The sequence below is a fragment of the Papaver somniferum genome, unplaced genomic scaffold, assembly GCF_003573695.1.
Source record: "Papaver somniferum cultivar HN1 unplaced genomic scaffold, ASM357369v1 unplaced-scaffold_16, whole genome shotgun sequence".
Classification (NCBI taxonomy): Eukaryota; Viridiplantae; Streptophyta; class Magnoliopsida; order Ranunculales; family Papaveraceae; genus Papaver; species Papaver somniferum.
The window spans coordinates 1,456,326-1,471,328 of record NW_020625486.1 but is presented as its reverse complement, the minus strand read 5'-3'; the positions used below and the strand labels follow the sequence as shown (position 1 = coordinate 1,471,328).

Sequence of the window (15,003 nt, the reverse complement as noted above, 5' to 3'; positions counted from 1 at the left end):
AAAGAGCATCTTTATAACAATTCAAACCTAAGATAATAATAGCAATTTGTTAATCTTTATCATCAAACATACGTGAGTATAATAGAAACAAAGAAATGAGCATGATTCTCTCTTGTTTTTATGTAAATGAATTATGGATGAATAAAATCTGTATGCATAATGTTGGTTCGTTCGAACCAGAGGTAGTGAAATGAGGCATTCCCGTTACATTTGAAACGTGAATACTTAGTTTCTATACTAGGGTAGTGGTGGTGAAATGCTAACAACCGAAAACAAAGAAAAAAAAGATTGACAATTCATCCCAATTTTGTCAAGTGACGTGCTGTTAAAGAGTGATGTTAATTACGGATGTTTTATTGTTGTGCTCCAAGATTTAAAACCTAAAATTGTTGAAACTTTCAATTGGTTTTTGTTGTTTGGAATTAATATTTTCATCCCCACTAAAATGGCAGTGAAATGGTTTATTTCATCGGCACTCAAGTGTAATGAAATGTTGCATTTCACCATCACTACATGATAGAGAGGTCCGGTATTCACTCTCATTATTGTAAACTAATATCATGAATGTGTCATGTATGTGTCTGTGTGAGTGAAAGTGTGTGAGCATTATAATTATGAGTGTGTGTGGCACGTGAGAAGTATAGGAGAGGCATCGTGTCTGTAGAGTCGAGTACATATACTCTCATAGACTCTCTACAACATTAATCTTTTCTAATCAATCAAATTGATAAATTGTAAGCAATGTAGATATCAGGAATTCCCTGTGTTACTATGGTATCAGAATCAGAAATCATCAATTTCTGAGGGTACCGATCCTAGCCTGTGATTCTTCACCAAAACCACCATTATTTCATCTTCAACAATCACCACTACCACCATTAGTTCATCATCTTCTTCTGCTGCTACTTTAGATCGAGAATTGAAGGCTGATTTCACCAAATCATCTTTGTTTTGCAACAAATTCAACTCATCTATGTATTTCTATCTACATCTACAACAACATTGGGTAAATTTCTTCATCCACCTCCATTAATGGTGTTTTCTGGTTGGAATTAGGGTTTTGATTTGGTTGATACCTCTGCTACGTCAACAAACAGGATTAAGCATGTATTTTAGATCTAAAATTCAGTTTTAGGGTTTGAGCTCTTGGTTATTTCAATTTCCTGGTTGGTGTTTGGATTGAAATCTCTTACCTCATTAACTAGAATTGAGTATCTATTGGTAATCTTCAATTTCATGTTTAGATTACTTTACATTTGATCTCATGTGTTCAATTTCTACATCACTTGCTCAACTATATCCAGTTTCATCTTCAACTGCTTTATACATCATAATTAGCTTGTACTTTGCATCTAATTTCTTCATAAAGATCTGTTGTTCTTGATTCATGATGTCGAGATAGTTTGAGCGTGTTCTAGTCCGCTACACCAAGGTCTAGTTAGGGTAAAAACTTAAAGTCGTTCCACTGATTGGATTCAGCAGAAGATTGAGAAGTTGTTGGTCTCATATCTTACTTCAAGGCATTCCTCACATATGTGTTGAAGAATCTTGTGTTTCTTAATGGTGTTTCTGCAATTGAACGTCGAATTGGAGTTGCTGAGTTACATTAAGTACAAATTGGAGTTCTTTTGTTGAGTTTGTATACACTCAGTATACAACCTAGTTTTCAGCTTGCATTTATTTTTTCAATGTGCAACCTGTGGTTTTTCTACTTTTCATGCTCTTCGAATAATTCAGTTGAAGTTTCAGCTTCAATGGTGCTTTACATTTATTTCGTATGTCAGTGAATAATTATGGCCTTTCGGAAAATACTCAAAGGTTACTAGATTTTTCAATAAGTTGCTTCAGCTATTATGTGAATTGAATAGATAAGGTCCAGCTGGTATGAAGATTTCTTGTGTTGCAGCTGTGACTATACTCTTCATACAACAACTATCTACTTCTGCAACATCCTGCTTATCATGCCACACCAAGATGCTATCTAATTTTAATGCATCTATGTTTTAATGGTGCTTGAGCCTCAACAGTTTGCTTCTTGGTTTAGTTTGGCTTAAGCTCTCTATCTCCAACATGTAGTGAATGAATGAATGCAATAGCTGGAATGATTCAATTCCCTTAGTGCTTGCTGCTTGTAACGGTGCTGAGCCTGTTATGGTAGTTGCTGGTACAATCTAAGCAGTGTGTCTGCAAAATTATTTTTTGACTGGTCAACTACAGTTACAACGCAAAGTTCTAAACCGACTAATTCTGCTGCTACACCAACCTGAACTGAGTTATGCTGGGATATGCTGTGATATGCTGAGTCTGAATTGCAAGAGTGTGAGATTTTGTAGCTATATTGCAAGCTACAATTGTTAGTGGATGGTTTCTGGTTTACTTTAATGTTAGTGTGTGCAGTTTTGAGCAACAAAAGGTGTCATCTGCATGTTGATTATTCGTGAATATTACTACACCACCTACTGCACCTATATTTCCTTCTTATTCCTCGTGAATATTTGTTGCTGTGTGTGAGCTCCAAATTAAGTTGGTTTGATTATGCTGATGGGTACTAAGTAGCAGAAGTGCTGATTGTCGTAGTGTGACCGGGGTACTGCGATATTGCAGTAAGTGGTTATTTCCTCTTGTTAAACTCTGCAATCAATTTTTTTATACTACTTATGTCAGACTACACCTTATATCACCCTGCTATGTCAAATGCCAATACTACTTCTTCTATATGCATCAACTGTTGTTGCGGTATTTTATCCTACTCACAGTATTACCGATGTTGATACTTATACATGCTCAACTACTGCTCCAACATCAACTGCCAGCATGTTTCACTTCAGATTTTATCTTGCATCTTTGCTTGATGGTTTTCATCAATTAATTTATGCAACATATGTAGTGGATTTTGATTGCTAGTGCTGCTTGTGTTTATATTTAATTTCTTTACAACTTATTCGACGTTTTCCAGCTTGGTTATCTCTTCAGAATTGCAGTTTTTCAAGTCACCAATTGTCTAGTACAGTTGCAGTCAGCATCAACTACTTCGACTACATCTCCAGCAGCTGTTATTTGGTTGATTCATCATGCTCTGCATCACCTCCTTCCAATGCTATGCCTTGTTTCAATGACTTATATTCGTGACTGTGTCATGTATGTGTCTGTGTGAGTGTGCAGTCTCTAGTTGGCTAAGCCTCCTTGAGATTGAGGGGAGGTAATAACATGAATGTGTCATGTATGTGTCTGTGTGATTGAACGTGTGTGAGAAATATAGTTGTGAGTGTGTGTGGCACGTGAGAAGTATAGGAGAGGCATCGTGTCTGTAGAGTCGAGTACGTATACTCTCAGGGACTCTCTGCAATATTAATCTTTTCTAATCAATCAAATTGATAATCGTAAGCAATGTAGATATCAGGAATTCCCTGTGTTACCATGGTATCAGACTCGGAAATCATCAATTTCTGAGGGTACCGATCCTAGCCTGTGATTCTTCCCCAAAACCTCCACTGTTTCATCTTCAACAATCACCACTACCAACATTAGTTCATCATCTTCTGTTGCTGTTACTTTAGATCGAAAATTGAAGGCTAATTTCACAAAATCATCTATTTTTTGCAAAAAATTCAACTCATCTATGCGTTTCTATCTGCATCTACAGTAACATTAGGTAAATTTCTTCATCCACCTCCATTAATGGTGTTTTCTGGTTGGAATTAGGGTTTTGATTTGGTTGATACGTCTGCTACGTCAACAAACAGGATTAAGCATGTATTTTAGATCTAAAATTCAGTTTTAGGGTTTGAGCTCTTGGTTATTTCAATTTCATGTTTGGTGTTTGGATTGAAATCCCTTACCTCATTAACTAAAATTGAGTCTCTGTTCATAATCTCCAATTTCATGTTTCATGTGTTCAATTTCTACATCACTTGCTCAACTAAATCCAGTTTCATCTTCAACTGCTTTATACATCATAATTAGATTGTATTTTGCATCTAATTTCTTCATAAAGATCTATTGTTCTTGATTCCTGATGCCGAGATAGTCTGAGCGTGTTGTAATCTGCTACACCAAGGTCTAGTTAGGGTGAAAACTTAAATTCGTTCCACTGATTGGATTCAGCAGAAGATTGAGAAGTTGTTGGTCTCATATCTTACTTCAAGGCAGTCCTCACATATGTGTTAAAGAATCTTGTGTTTCTTAATGGTGTTTCTGCAAATGAACGTCGAATTGGAGTTGCTGAGCTACATTAAGTACAAACTGGAGTTCTTTTGTTGAGTTTGTATACACTCAGTATGCAACCTAGTTTTCAGCTTGCATTTTTTTCTTCAATATGCAACCCGTGGTTCTTCTAATTTTTCATGCTCTTCGAATAATTCAGTTGAAGTTTCAGCTTCAATGGTGCTTTACTTTTATTTCGTATGCCAGTGAATTAATTATGTCCTTCCGAAGAATACTCAAAGGTTATAGATTTTTCAATAAGTTGCTTCAGCTATTATGTGAATTGAATAAGATAAGATCCAGCTGGTAAGAAGATTGCTTGTGTTGCATCTGTGACTATACTCTCCATACAACAACTATCTACTTCTGTAACATCCTGCTTGTCATGCCACACAAAGATGCTATCTAATTTTACTGCATTTATGCTTTAATGGTGCTTGAGCCGCAACAGTGTGCTTCTTGGTTTAGTTTGGATTAATCTCTCTATCTCCAACATGCAGTGAGTGAATGAATGCAATAGCTGGAATGATTCAATGCCCTTAGTGCTTGCTGCTTGTAATGGTAGTTGCTGGTACAATGTAAGAAATTTTTCTGCGAAATTATTTTTTGACTGGTCAACCACAGTTACAGCGCAAAGTTCTGAACCTACTAATTCTGCTGCTACACCAACCCGAACTGAGTTATGCTGGGATATGTTGTGATATGTTGAGTCTGAATTGCAAGAGTGTGAGCTTTTGTAGCTATATTGCAAGCTACAGTGGTTAGTGGATGGTGTCTGGTCTATTTTAATGTCAGTGTGTGCAGTTTTGAGCAACAAAAGGTGTCATATGCATGTTGATTCTTCTTGAATATTACTATACCACCTACTGCGCCTATATTTTCTTCTTATTCCTCGTGAATATTTAATGCTGTGTGTGAGCTCCAAATTCAGTTGGTTCGATTATGGTGATGGGTACTAAGTGGCAGAAGTGCTGATTGTCGTAGTGTGACTGGGGTACTGTGATATTGCAGTAAGTGGTTATTTCCGCTTGTTAAACTCTGCAATCAAATTTTTTTTATACTACTTCTATCAGACTACACCTCATACTTGTTGCGACATTTTATCCTACTCACAGTATTACCTCTGTTGATACTTATACATGCTCCGACTACTGCTCCAACATCAACTGCCAGCATGTTTCACTTCAGATTCTATCTTGCATCTTTGCTTCATGGTTTTCATTAATAAATTCTGCAACATCTGGAGTGGATCTCGATTGCCAATGCTTCTTGTGTTTATATTTATTGTTGTACAGCTTATTCGATGTTTTCCAGCTTGGTTATCTCTTCAGAATTGTAGTTTTTCAAGTCACCAATTGTCTAGTACAACTGCAGTCAGCATCAACTACTTCGACTATATCTCCAGCAGCTGTTATTTGGTTGATTCATCATGCTCTGCATCACCTCCTTCCAATGCTATGCCTTGTTTCAGTGACTTATATACGTGACTGTGTCATGATGTGTCTGTGTGAGTGTGCAATCTCTAGTTGGCTAAGCCTCCTTGAGATTGAGGGGAGGTAATAGCATGAATGTGTCATGTATGTGTCTGTGTGAGTGAAAGTGTGTGAGTAATATAATTGTGAGTGTGTGTGGCACGTGAGAAGTGTAGGAGAGGCATCGTGTATGTAGAGTCGAGTACATATACTCTCAGGGACTCTCTGCAACATTAATCTTTTCAAATCAATCAAATTGATAAACCGTAAGCAATGTAGATATCAGGAATTCCCTGTGTTACTATAAACGTGATAGTTTCCTTTCTCTTCTAATGGTATGGACGAATATATTGATTTTTTTTTTTATAAAGATAAATCAAAAAAAGATTGAATCATCGCTTAATCACTTGAGGTACCCATAATACTTAGTGTCCAACAGACTTTTCTGGTATATGGAAACACATATTCACAAAAGTTTTCATATGATTTTCTTGGCTCTGAAAATTGTTCCGAACCTTTGTATTCTAGAATCTCTAGATAACATTCACCCATCATTTTCATTGTACCTTTTCCAAAAATATATATTTGGGTGATGAAGTATATGAAATCATGATTATTTTGCATCAGATGAATCATAAATGGATCACTTGGATTTTAGTCTTATGATTGTTCTTCAGAATTAATAGGAAGAAGAAGTAGAGAAGGAAGATTAGTATTCTACTTGAAACGAGATTTTATGTGAGGATTGTTTTATCCGACTCGTAAAAAAATATTGAATAGATCAAATTAAGTGAGTCAAGCATGAGTTTTTCGACTCCCGTGATCCAAACACCCCCTTCCTATAAGAAAAGCGGAATTCCCCCGATAGGTTTCGGGTAGGGGTGTAAATAATACCCGAAAATACTCGGCCTGCCTGTATCCGCCCGAGCCCGCCTGTACCCGAAGTAGCCCAAAGCCTGTTATGGCCCGTCATGGACCACCCGGCCTGGCCTGGATTAATTTATTGGGCGGTCTCGGGCTTTGAGATTAATTATGATGCCCGGCCTGATACCTTGCCTGGTGCCCGGCCTGAAAGCCTTCTATGTGCCATTAATCATTTAACATCCTCTTAAAAAGACTTAAAAGTTACAATTTTATAATTGTCAATTTTGTGTCAAGAAAAATAAAATATATAATTGTTTTTACTTATAATTAACCTTTTCAAAACATTAATGGTAATATATTTTTTTATTAAAAAGTTTATTGTTCTCTAATTAATTATTTATTATAGGCTAAAATTAAAAATTTGTCAGTGTAATTTAAATATAAAATAATACTATCACTTACGATATGCGATGTTGGAAAGGAAAGGATATTGTATTTAATACCGTTCATTTGAAAATTTAAACTTAAAAAAAAAAATCAAAATAGTGGCCTGTCCGACCCGATCTGGCCTGCCCGTATAAAAAGCGGACTTTAGACGGTCTTTGGGTAGCAAATTATCTACTTGTGTCCGGCCGTCCTGCCTGAATTTGTTTACGGGCTCATAAATATTAAGCCTGGCCTGCCCGGCATGTCTTAATTTTTGGGCCGGGCGGCCCGGCCTGCCCGAATTTATACCCCTAATTTCCGGTTAGTTTGGGGCTTGATTCTTGCCACATTCGGGTTGTCATACAGTAATTCACAAGGCCGATGTCGTGCCTTATGGCCGGCAATATTTGGTCAAAATTCTTCTTCTCTATCCTCTCTTTTTTTTCTTTTTTCTCTTCCTTTACTCTACTGAAGCTAAACCCAGAAATCCCCAAATCAGCTCAATTAATTTCCAATTCCAGTTCTCCGCCGTTTACATCTTTAATTCTACCACCACCACCACCATTATTATCTTCAGTACCACCGCCATCACCACTTAATAGATGGGTTATAAATGGAATATGAATTTTTTTATCGAAAGAGGGATCGAAGAGAAAAATGGTGATATTATGAATCGGAAGTAGGGATTTCATAACCCTATGACGACCATCGGACATCATGGTTACTAGATGCTGGTACATTTTCTGCGGCATCGGAAGAGTAAGTATCAAACAAGTAATAAAATCAGTTTTAATTTTTATTAATCAGAGTTTTATTCAAGTTTTTATAACTCTAATTCAGAATTAAACATTCTCTCCAATTTCATTTGGTAAACCTGGAGTTTTCTCCATCCGGTCAAAACTGAATTTCCTTTTTATTGATTGAAATTTAAGAAGAAGAAGAAACATAGTCACTCTTAAGACAGCTGATAGGATTAATAGTTAGATTTAAAGCACTATCAATGAATACATTATTGTTTGAGATTTGGGTTTAGAAACAAGCATGAAAACATGCGTTTTAGGTTGTCCTTAGTGTAAGATTAGTTGAGTTTTGGATGCAAATGGATTTCCTATTAAAGTTGTTTGCTCTGGTTCTCCGACATTAGCACACTGTTTTGTTTGATTATATCATGAAAGCTATTTATCTTCTTGAAAGTATTGCGTGGCTTATACTATGTGCAGATAAGTATACAAACATAGAATGCAATAGCTTCAAAAATTTCACTCTCTTTAGGGAAAGTTTTTCACATGTTTGAAGAAGTAGCTTTTTACACTTCGTTTTATGCCTCTCAAGTGGCTTTTTTTTGGTGTTTCATGTTGATTTTTATATATTCTGGTCTGATACAAGAACTAGGCATTTTCTTTAATTTTTAATTTTTAAGTTTAAGGAAGTTCAAAGCTGTATTTTCGAGGCTGGTGTGATTCCTTTCTTTATGATATCCCTGATATTCTTCATAATGCTCATGAATTACCAAGGCATGGAATTCGCCATGAAATTTATGTTTTGATAGGAGTGGAATCACTTTTTATTTTAACTTTCATGTTTGATCCACAAATTTTGTTTATGGAAGCCAATCTCGGAATGACTGATTACAAATTGGTTATTAGGTATCCTCTTAGTGTCTAGTAAAGACACGATTAGTAACTGAAGTGAAGAAGTATAAGAGAGCAGCATTTCTGTTATCAAAAGCATTTGTAAGAATTGAAAATTTCACTCTCTTTGGGGAAAAAATTTCACATGTTAATTTGTAGGCTTAGTTGAATCAGTAGACTTTACACTTTCGGTTTTTATGCCTCTCAAGTGGCTTTGTTTTTGGTGTTTCATGTTACTTTTTAAGTAGGCATTTTCTTAAAAATTTTCTTTTCAAGTGTAAGGAAGTTTAAAGCTATATTCTTTGAGGCTTGTGTAATTACTTGCTTTATGATATCCCTCGTAATGTTCATGAATGATGAATGATGAATGCATGGAATTTGCTATAAAATTTACATTTTTGATAGAATTGGTTGTCGTTGATTGAATGTCTTTTCATTATTACTTTCATGTTTGATCTGCAAATTTAGTTTATGGAAGCAAATCGGCATGACTCACCAAAAAATCGTTTTTAGGTGTAACTGAAAAGGTGGTTTTGCCGATAAACAAGATCCAACATGTTCTCTCCCCTGTCCCCATCAAGCATTTGAGTTTTATTGGTAACAGACTGGATACATTAAGCTGCTACATATAATTGAATTAGAAGATAGCAAAGAAACAAAGAGTTCTCATGAATTTCTCATTGTTCAGAAATTTGTAAAATCACTCTTTTCATTTTTCCTGGTTCACAACTTTATAAGTTAGAGTAATGAGTAATGATGACTTGCATGGTAAATACAACGACGAGGTACTTAACCGGTAGGTATGCTTACACCCTTGGTGTGTCTCTTATTGATTCACTGAGTTGCCGTGGCCGATCCTAAATGAGCAAAACTAGTAATAGCTTATAATGCATCAATAGAAAGTTAGCTAGGATGTTATAGGTAGATGATATGAGAAGAGCAACCAGTGAACAGAGTCCTATACTTCCAACTAGGCCATGTGAGAATTAGTACTCACAGTCCTCTAATGTCAATGGCACCAAATCTGTGCTACCACTTTGGATGCATTACCATGAGTCCGGATCTGATGGCTTGAACATTAGAGTTATGGTACCATAAAATGACCTCAAGTCCTTCAACACAAACAGAACTTTTATAGTCTCCATTTCTCTCTAGATCTCCAGTCCCCATATTTCAAGGAAACCTCCTCCTATTGAGAAATTTTGTGCAACAATGATTTTGCGAATCAGGATTATGAATGAAATACTGCTTTTGTATGGAAAACCTCACATACACCGCACTCATGCTTCTGATCGGCATTGTGATTTCTCCTCTAAGAAGTATGTCTAATGTTCATTAAATAATAAAAATATTTGTTTACAATTCCATCTTATTCATCTAAGGGATTTTTAACAAACTGCCACACTTGCAAATCCCGATTCAAGAAAATGCCACCGTTTTTTTTAGAGTTTATTAAATGCCACAACCGTTAGTTTTTCCGTCAGGACCCACACACTTGGTCTTTTTCGCTGACTCGGTCAAAAGAATCTTTCGTGATTTACATATTTACCCTTGAAAACCCTATTATACTAGTCATGGGTTCAAAAAAAGAAAAGAATAACAGGAGGAAATGTGTTGCTTCCGTGAATCATTTTTCAGAGCCTACAATGGGTATTTGCCAGGGTCTATCAAGAGCTTTTATATCTCGACTTCCAGGCTGAAATGAGTTCGAAATGCTGAGCAGTTGATGGAGTTTGAAGACCAATTAAACCAGTGAAGATAATGGTCTTGTTGGTTGATAATTTGGACTGGATTTGGAGATTTATGATTGTTGAATAGTTTCTGAACTATGGGTTTGTTGTGAATTGAATTTGCAGGTGTTTCAGTGAGTTTAGAAGCGCTAGAAATTTCAATGTTACACCAAGATGAGAATGGCACATTAGGTGTTCGATAAAAGTCCTAAATGGATTTTTCTTCACCTCTTCAAGCTCAGTTTCTACCAGTTGAGCCTGTGTACAAGGGATGTTGCTGAAAGTTGTTGAATAGAAGATGAGTTCAACTCGGATTCGAGTTTTGAGTGATTTTGGGGATGAAATTAATATCGAATTGAATTTTAGGGTTCAGTGAAGAACATCCTCAAGGAAAGGAAGTTGATGAGAACAAGGGATAAGAAGACACTCCTGCTACTGCCATTGATGGTACTTGAGGAAATGATGTTGCTGTTGATATTATAGATGAACTGAAGATAGGTTTGAGCTGGAATTGCAGGTGTGTTTTGCAGTGGTAGTTGCAACAGAATTGAAGGTGGTTTGTGCTTGGTTAATGTCACAGGAGCTGCAGGGAGTTGTTGTAGGCTCTTGAGATGAAGCAAGAGAAAATGACTGCGATGGTTGGTGATGAATTGCCATGGAACTGAAGTGTTGCTACAGAGTTCCATGGGTATTTGGTGACTTAGATGAATGCTAGGACAGGTGACATGACAGTGTTGATGCTGGAGAGTTTTACTGGTGGATGTTGCAGGTGCAGTGAACCCAAGAACAAGGAGGAATCGGTGATGGATTACGGATGGGTATGATGCTGTTGAACTGGACATGGCGAGATTGCAAGCGAGATGAGTAACAGATTTGCTGGTAATGAAATTGAATTGGCACTGGAAATGGTATGAGGAGATGTATGTTTATGAGATGAAATGGTGCAGCTGGTATTGTTGCCGCTGCAGTTTGGTGGTAGTTCTGATGTGTTCGCAGGCAGAGATTGTTGGAAATGAAGAAAGGAGGTTAAGCCGGTCGTGGTCCTGGTGAAGATGAGTATGCCAGATTACAGGGTGATGGCTGGAGTAAATGGAGTTGAGATGTTTAAGCAGAGATGAGCTGTGACAGATTTGAGGGTGTATATGTCTTTTACTAAGCTGGATAAATGCCACCTATGCACTAACTGATGGCAACATTTTTTTTGGATGGAAAAGGTCAAACGTGTGGCATTAAATAAACTCTGAAAAAAACGGTGTCATTTTCTTAAACTGCAAATTGGAAGTGTGGCACTTTATTAAAATCCCCTTTAATTAATTCCTTAAATTGAATGCTCATTAATATGTCTGTTCTGTTTTCAACAGGTGAATGACAGATAAAAAGAATGACCTTATTAAATGCCTCTCCAAAAGCACCCAATATGGTGGTCAGGATATGAACAGAGTTGCAACACCTACATTATCATTTTTAAGAACAATAATCATTCAATCAAGTTATAGAGTAAAAACGGCAAGTAGAAACAAAAACATACGTTTGAGATTGGAAACGGTATCAGTGTTTGTAATGATTAAAGATTAGTGTCCATGTAGAAGCTTCACTGTTTGTGATGATTAGTCTTCAAGAGATGCAGAATTTGGGTGATGAGGGTGTGATTAAGGAAGAAGAGGGTTATCCTCTGACGGGTTCTGTCAAGGAAGAGAGGAGGCTTGTGAGCAATAATTATTGAGCTGATGCAGGTGCAGATCACTTACGAATTGTGGATGACATGCGCTGGATTGTTCAATCTCTTTTGGAAGATAATTGGTGGTTAAAACGGATATTGCCGGAGCGTCTGGGAGGTAAAGTTCTTCTTGTTCTTTTGAAAATTTCAGATGTTGTGGTGGGGTTAATTAGTATGCTTAGTTGAATAAATTGATTCTTACACATCGTTTTTATGCCTCTCAAGTGGCTTTGTTTTTGGTGTTTCATGTCGATTTTATATATTCTGATCTGGTACAAGAAGTAGGCATTTTCTCAAATTTTTACATCTAAGTTTAAGGAAGTTCAAATTTGTTTTTTTCGAGGCTGCTGGTATTCCTTTCTTTATGATATCCCTCATATTGCTCATAAACGACGAAGACTTTGCTTTGTAATAGATTTACATTTTCGATAGAATTGGTTGTCGTTGATTGAATCACTTTTCATCGTAACTTTCATGTTTGATCCACAAATTTAGTTTATGGAAAGCCAATCTCTGCATGACTCATTACAAATTCGTTTTTAGGGAGCCTCTAAGTGTTTACTAATACACGAGTAGTAACTGATAAGGTGTGTTTTAGTCAATAAATAAGATGAATGTGTTCTCTCCCCTGTCCCCCTCAAGCATAAGTGTTTTATTTGTAACGAACTGGATGCATTAAGGTGCCTACTCATTACCTCATATACACCATTATTTCTACTACTAGTGTGTAGTGGGATATTTTTTTGTCTATGATTCTTGGTTGCTTCGATATCTAGGAGTTATTCGCAGCTGCCTGCTGAGAGAGTTCTTGTGGTGCTCAGCTTGTGCCAAGTAGAAGAAAGCTGTTTTAAATGAGTTATTATGCTGGTAGTTCAAGATGGTATTGCTATTTTGTAGCTTTCGCTTCTGTTAAGAAGTTTCACTTTTTGTATTGTTTTCAACGAGTCATATCTATCAGTCTTTGATGTCGTTGGCGGTATCATAGTAGCAGTCATATCATCTAACTTGGCCTTTTTGTTTTCTTTTGCATCGTCTTCGTTGCATTGTTTTTGATCTTTCTAGCTAATATTTGCAAGTGTTTGTCAATTGGTTTAAGTGGTGGAATGCTTCTCTACCTGAGCCAGTTGGGACCGTTGGTAGGGGTTACTTCCGTTTCAGGAGAGTCTTATGAATACGCATATTTCTATCTTAATTTTCTGAGTATGTATGATGATGTTAGCTTCTGCGAGGTAACTTCCGTTTCAAAAATTAGACGTACTGCTTCTGGTACTCACTAACTCATGTGAAATTGCCAAACCGTGACTTTTACGCAAATAAATTTACATTTTGCATCTGTTAATTAACAATAATAATTCCTGTAGTGCTGTCAAGTAACAAAAGTTTCACTCGTAGTATCTAAATAGTTTCTGTGTCAATTAGGGGCTGGTACTCATAGTTCGTATGCAAATTTGTATTATCAATACAAAATTTATACCATACCAACTCTTTTCTTGTTTCCTGTTTGACAAATTTGTTAGACTTACTTGGTTATAGATAACTGCGCACAGGATTTCATATATCGCTAGGTAATACAACAACGTGCTACTGAAAATTGATTGTGCTTAGGTATACTTACACTCCTAGTGTACCTCTGGTTTCTTGTAGGCTGTAGCAAACTGATAGTAGCTGGAGGTAATGCATCCATAGAACGTTGGCTAGGATGTTGGATGGGTAGAATACATAAGAAGAGCAACTACATTTGTCTCATGAGTTGAAAAGTTTGTTGAGAATCTAGCTCCTTGACTGTTGTGTTAATTGAAAGAAATGAGTATAAAGTGTTCACTTATAAATCTGGGCTAGAATTACTGATAAACTTTTATGGTCCTGTATGTTCATTGTTCAGTTGACCTGTTGCATTTCACAAACTTAATCTAAATACAGATCTCCTTTGTTTGGTTGTCAAAGTCTAAATCCCCAATTTTTGTTTTTCAGGATTAAGCTTCCATCTGGAGCTAGAAAGATTGTACCAAGTGGGTGCCGTGCTATGATTTGCCAAGTTGCTGGTGGAAGCAGGACTGAGAAGCCCATGTTGAAAGTAGGAAACGCTTACCACAAAGACAGAGTGAAGAGAAACTCTTGGCCCAAGGTTCGTGGTGTTGCTACGAATCCCTCACAGAGGAGGTAACCACCAGCATATTGGACATGCCAGGACTTTTTGTCGTGATGCACCTCCTGGACAAAAGGTTGGTCTCATATTGCTGCTAGGAGAACGTCTTCGTGGGCAGGCTGCTTCAGCTGTGGCTAAGACAGATAAAGCTCAGGTTCTTCCCTGTTTTACTGTTTTAGTTTGTTCGAATCAAAACTTAAGTTCTTCCCTGTTTTTCCTAGTTTGATTTATGAGAGGTCCTGTGAGAAGGATACTCTTGTTTTTTCTTGTCTTTAGATATTACTTATTGGTGTGTAGAATGATCATAATCAAGTCTCTCTGTGAATTTCAAGTTTGTTGCTTGAGCAATATACCGAGTTTAACAACACAGTTTGAGTTCCCGTTTGCAGTTTTATGCATATTTTGTTGATTGTCGGGTATACGAACTATGAAGCAGTGAAGGATTTATAATGTTTTGCGTCTACTAAATGATCGCTCAGTAAGGGTACTTATATGAGAGCAACTTCGAGCTCTGTCGCACAAGAAAGTGAAGCAACTGCAAATTCTGTTATACCACACTTAGAAACATCTTCTTTAAGCATTCCATGGTTACTGCAACTGAACCCAAGCTATCAATAATCGATCAGCGACGACTACCTGAAGCAACCCTTGGTGGACATAGTGCTAGGAGGCTCTCATATATCTTGATAGCAGATAGATGTTAAAATAGATGTTAAAATGTCTTTCTACTTCTCAGCAAAAGATAATTGTGTGGTTCTGATTCACTCCTCTTCTTCCCTACCTGATTCATTGCTCCTCTTCCTATTCTTCCAAT

The 15,003-nt window shown here is 36.8% G+C and overlaps 1 long non-coding RNA gene across 1 annotated transcript; it reads left to right on the top strand.

Moving 5' to 3' along the window:
- Positions 1-7,429: 7,429 nt before the first annotated feature.
- LOC113337474 lies at positions 7,430-14,566 on the top strand. Its single transcript, XR_003354275.1, has 3 exons — positions 7,430-7,724; positions 11,688-12,161; positions 14,015-14,566. It is a non-coding gene; the product is annotated as an uncharacterized LOC113337474 (long non-coding RNA).
- Positions 14,567-15,003: the final 437 nt, after the last annotated feature.